General features: G+C 35.0%; 1 pseudogene; it reads left to right on the top strand.

Moving 5' to 3' along the window:
* The first annotated feature begins 1370 nt into the window (after nucleotides 1-1370).
* Nucleotides 1371-6000, top strand: part of LOC109363777 (ATP-dependent (S)-NAD(P)H-hydrate dehydratase pseudogene) — a 31307-nt pseudogene continuing 26677 nt past the window's right edge.

Genomic DNA, 6000 nt, shown 5'->3' with positions numbered 1-6000 from the left:
ATTAATATAATCTTCATAGTATGTAATGAAAAGATCTAGAATATCCCACCCAAATGATGCTCCAGAGACTGCAGTGGTTCAAGTTCTGCTGAGGGAGTGATAGATGTTCTGATTTGCACTGAGGAGTGCAGTGAGGTTACATGTCTCCGTTGTCTCAGTCTTTACTAACATACTCTTCTCATTGATACATTATGTTTTTACTTGCCTTCTTTCCCTTTCCTTTCTTCTCTCTGATTTTACAGCAGGTCGGACTGTTTCCATCAAGCAACAAGTCATTTGTTTGGGGAAAAAATACTGGAACAGTGTGGGAGAGATTAGTTCAGGCATGACCAATACCTGGTCCATGGGTCACGTGCAGCTGGCACAGCTCGCACTGCAGCCACCTCCTGCCCCGTGCCATCATGGGGGACTCTCCCTCAGGTTCATACTATCACTCAGCAGCAATCAAACCATCCATGTGCCATCAGCAGTGCCTGGGCTGGAAACAGGGGGATGGTTGGGCACAGCACAGTGCTGACTCTTGACTCTAACATCTGTCACACACACTCAATTGCATCAAGCCCCACGTGTACTGCATGTGGCTTGTGCGTGCCCACTTGCTGAGAATAGTGCAGTAATTGCCAATACTAATGTTTCAGCCTACCTCATCATAACGTGGATGAAGAAAGAGCGTTCAACAAAAAATGGGGAAATGAGTACCTTTTTTTATCAAGACAAGTAATATGGCACTTATAAGCTTATAATTGTAAGGAAATCAAGACAATTTTCAAAGATTACAATTTGAAAAGACATCATGTGCAAAAACATGCTGCCAAATTCAGTGCATATCGAGGTATGCTTTATAAAGACAAAATAGTGGAACTGAAAAAAGTTTGTCATCTCAACAAATGTTTTTTTGAAAAGCTAAAACGCAGACTCTGCTATAAAAGCTACTTATGCAGTAGTAAATCTGATTGCAAAAAAAAAATCAAAGCCGTTTACTGATGGTGAGTTTATTAAGCAATGTTTGGAAACCATGGCAGATAAAAATTGCCTTGATTAAAAAAAAAAAAGGGGGGGGGGGCTGTAAAATCATTTTTTTTCTCACCACACTGTAGCCAGGTGAACTGAAGAAACAGGAAGATCTCTTGAAAGAAATGTGGAGAGTAAAGCTGGTAATCTCAAACTTTATGCTTTGGCAGTAGATGAAAGTACTGAGGCTACAGATAGGTCTCAACTTGCCCTTTTTATTAGAGGTAGGGATAATGAATGTAATGTCACTGAAGACGTGGCTTCCTTTGGCGGTGCCATTAAAAGACACAACTAAATCTCTTGATTTGTATGAAGCAGTAACAGTTACATGAAAGCAATGTTCTTTAACTCTTGTCAACATGTCTGGTATAGCTAGTGATGGTGCTGCGGTGATGGTTGGTTTAACAGAGGGACTTGCAAAATTAATAGAAGACGATGCAGTTGCCACCGGTGGCTCAAGTTTGATGACATATCACTGCATCGTACATCAAGAAAACTTACGTGCAAAAGCTTTAAAAATGGTTAATGTCATGCGACTCTTCATCAAAATGGTGAATTTCATAAAGTCCCATGGACTGAATCATCAGCATTTCCAGGAGTTCCTTCAAAGTATGGATGCTGACTATGAGGATGACATTTATGTAACTGAAGGAATGTGCCTAAGTTGGGGTAAAATGCTAAAAATATTTTATGATTTGTGAAACAAAATCAAGACATTAATAGAATCAGATGGAAAGCTTGTGCCAGGCGATGAGGATGAGAAATGAAAAATGGCTCATAGATGTAATATTTTTGTTGGATTTGACCACCCATTTAAATGTATGTTACACATACATCTGTGAGGTGAAAATGAACTTGTGTATACTATGTTTGAGACTATAGCAACATTTGAAACGAAACTTAAGTTATGGCAAACTCAAGATATGGCAGATACTTTCATGCATTTTGATGTGCTGACTAAACACAGCGAGAAATATGAAGCCTTTCAGTTTTGAGAAAGGAATTAGAGAATAGTTTCCAAGATTTCTGAAAAAATCATATTTTCTTTTTTTTTTTTGTATATTTACAACTCCATTTTCAGTTGATGTGTACATTACCTGCACATTGTCAAATGAATATATAGCATTATGAACGTGCATTTCATTCAAAGAAAAATGTGATCATGTCTCCATACTAGACTTCTATAAGATAATACAGAAATACATCTTTTGCTTCATCATGTCTTCTTCATGCCATCACTTATTGGATGTATGAACATTTGTGAACCACTGTTTTCAAAGATGAATCACAGGACGTGTAATATTTCATCAACAGTATCTGACAAACAGATATGGATTAAGAATTGCAACTACTTCCATTGAACGAGTCAAAAATGAGATGAAATATCCCATTTGTTTTATGTTTTTGTAACTGTTCTTTACATTTAAAAAAAATTAAAAATAAGTTTTGTTACTTATATATGTACATATATATCTATACACACACACGCACATTTATATATTGTTATTTTATATGTGGAACAAGATAATTCCTCATAACTCAGTGTGACCTTGGCAGCCAAGTGTTGCACACCCATGCATTAATTACAGATATGAATATAACAGAAAAGAAAATCAAAAAGAAAAAAAAAAAAAAAAAAAAGGAGGAATCCCATACTTTTTCACTTTTAATTACACATGCCTACATTGCTGGATTTGAAAATGGTTGTGTCCTCTGGAAATATAAACAAGTCCTCTGTGTATGATGGTATAATAAAATAATGATCACTGCATAAAGTGTTACTATGACATCTTAGACTGCTAAAAGATAGCAGGGAAAACATTGAATATAGCATGGCAAGGTAGAAAGCTGTCCAGGATAAAGAAGAGCTCATATGTGATTATCAATCAGTGAACTAAGTGATTCTTATTTGAGAACTTCTTTTTTCAGGCAGCAGTGACTGAGTAGCTGCTCCATAGCTGCTCTACACTCCTTTCACGGATGTGGGATCAGACTGCCTTGCTTCCTGTTCTACTGGTCACATAACCACACTTACGATGATGCTTGTAGCACCCTACACATGTGCTCTGCAGAATCAAGTCTACAGCATTAAATTTTGGAATACCAGATGTTGCTTTCAAGATGCTTCACTATTTCATGTCATCTAAATTGGAGCTTTTGCTTGTTAAATGTTTTCCCATATCAAAAGTTAAAAAAAGAAGGAGAAAAAAAAAATGTGTTCGTACTATTCCGTGGAATGGAAATGTTACAGCTGTTATGCTAGGCCCAATATGATTCTTCATTCTCTGAAATGGCCAGTAGGCAGTATTTTTGTTCTCAAAAGAGCATAAAATGTGAATTAATTAAGATGGCTATTTCTCATAATGCAAATAACTAAATATTATTAAAATATCTCTAATGAGGATAAAACAGATGCATAACATTCAAAGCCATGACAGCATTGTATAAGATTAATGAATAAATGCCAACCGATTACAAAGGACATAATTATAGAGGGTTAACAGCCATGCAATTAATAATGCTTGTTAATCTTTAGGTAAGGTTTAATAATCACTTGATAATTATTTAGCTTACAGTAACACTCCATATTAAATCTAAATGAAGGGTTATGTTCCCAATTTGATATTAGTGGCTTTAACCATGCTACTGGGAGTTGGGCAGCTAAAGCCTTGTTCTTCAGACTATATGATATGAATAGGAACCTAATTAAGTGTTACCAAATATATTTTACTTGGCAGTGTAAGGAGAAAGACAAAGTCTTGGATCTGAAAGAAGCCTCGGATTTATTGGCAAGTGGATGTGTGTGTGCAGGGGGAGGAAGGGCTATTATCCATGCTTCATTTGTATTGTTGGAATGAGGTACAGCAGCTAAGATTAGCTATCTGTAACTTGGGCCAGGTTTTTAAGAAGTTAGGGGATGAGGTAGGGAGGAAGAAACAGAAAGGGGGAGAATGGGAGAGAGAAATGTTAGCAGTTGACTTAAGTGTGATTTTCTTGCCTCTATCTTGCTCCTTAACCATTTATTATGGCTGTGAGTGGTTTCTGGTTGCACATGGGGTTTCTTTTTTCCACCTATTGAAATACTAAATTCTCAGCAGTGCTATTAACAGGGTTAATGAACAAATGATGTTCATTTTCTATTAAAGAGTGGATAGAATTTAAAGAAAGAATATTAAGTCTAACATCTAATCTAAATATCCTTCTGGTTGGGTATCTTGTTTTCTTGCTTTCCTTACATATACCATCTTCAGTTTTGGTATAACCAGAAAACAATGGGGTCACAATTCAATGCAATGAAAGTTCTCCTTTACAGTGCCAGAATATTTGAGTACTCCTTTCTTTATCTTAGCACTTCAAGTCCTGCTGCGGTCAAGAGCAGAGTATGGAAATAGGAATTGGATTCTCTACTGCTACTTGCCTCATCAGTTTGCCAGCTCATCTCAATCTGACAGTAGAAGAGGTATTTCAAAGTGCAGAACACAAAGTTTGACCTTCTAATCTCATAAATTCTGTGGAGAGGGAAGTTTGTAATTTGCAGATAAATACAACACAACTGAAAAGAATGGGTTCCAGCAACCGTAGCACACACGTATATTTTAAAGACTCATTCTCACATTGCATACATTGCAAAAGGCAAACTATAGGTTCTAATATATTATTGTATTATTCTACTATTGTTTTGCATTAAAAATATAAGATCCTAAAGTAAACAAGTGTATCCTTGAATGGGAGTTAATAGCAAAACAAGTATGTGTTCTTTATCAGGTAAAGGATATCTTTTCTTACTTGTAGGTCTTCCATACCAACAAAAAAACCAACTCAATGAAATTACACAGTGATTAATTTCTGAAGCATTGTTTATCAAAAAGAGAGTTGTGAGAACACATGAAAAGTAGCAAAAGCTTTTTATGCAAAGTGAAAAAGTTGTCATGGCATGAAATTACAGAATAGAATAAAGAATATATGTTCTGTGATTCTTTAGGCCAGCATGGAATGAAAAAACTACAATACAGAAGAAGACATTTTATTAATTTCTTTTTGATTATCAAAAATCCACTCAAAACATCCCCAACTAATTTCTGCCTTAGATTTCTGTTAAGTATTAAAAACCAAAACCTATCAAAACTATTGTCTTGCATAGAAGAAGATATGCCAAAAGCAGAAATGTGAAAAACAACTGAAATTAGTGAGCAGTTTTAGTAATTAAGAAAAAGTAATAGAAATACCCTACAGTAAATTGTTAAATTATTCTAGGCTAATAAGAAAGGCACACCCTTTTAATTTCATTTCAAAAAAACTCAACATTAATGCCATTAAAATTCTTACAGAATTTCATTTGGAAGCCCAGTCACTAAATTTGGAGTATTATATATAGGATAAAAATTTCTTAGAAATATCTCTTTAAATAATATAATTGTTCTTTTAAATAAATCTTTAATTGTAAAAACAGACAAACATGTTTTGCTATTATGATTATTTTTTTTTTTAACTGGCCTTTACAAAAGCATACATTTATAGTATCTCTCCAGAACTTCTGGTCTGAAAATCTTGAAACATTTTGCAGACTAGTTGGATCAAACTTCACAGTGCTGTAAAACAGTGCACAGATACCATTAAACTACTTTATAGATAAGGAAAGTCATTTAGCTGGGATTGCAGTTTGCACAAGGCAGCTCTGTGTTAAAACTACAGCCATTTTTTAGGCTTTGACCACTTGACAACATTGTTCTTAATATCATCATAATGATTCTGATAGGTAAGGTAACAAGCAAATATAGAAAAAGACTGAGAATTTTCCATGTGGAGTCAGTGATAAGAACTGTGGTATGGGGTAAAGAATGTGATAATTGGGTCAAGAAACATTATTTTCAAACTTTGAAAAGAGCAGATAAAAAAGCTATCTGCAGAATTGTATTTAATAATGTTCTTAAGATTAGGGTGATTCATGGTAAACCTTTACTCCTTCAGCCTTAGCCATGCATGTCTTCC

Source organism: Meleagris gallopavo, chromosome Z, assembly GCF_905368555.1.
Source record: "Meleagris gallopavo chromosome Z, MGAL_WU_HG_1.1, whole genome shotgun sequence".
NCBI lineage: Eukaryota > Metazoa > Chordata > Aves > Galliformes > Phasianidae > Meleagris > Meleagris gallopavo.
This window is presented reverse-complemented; position numbering and strand designations above follow the sequence as displayed.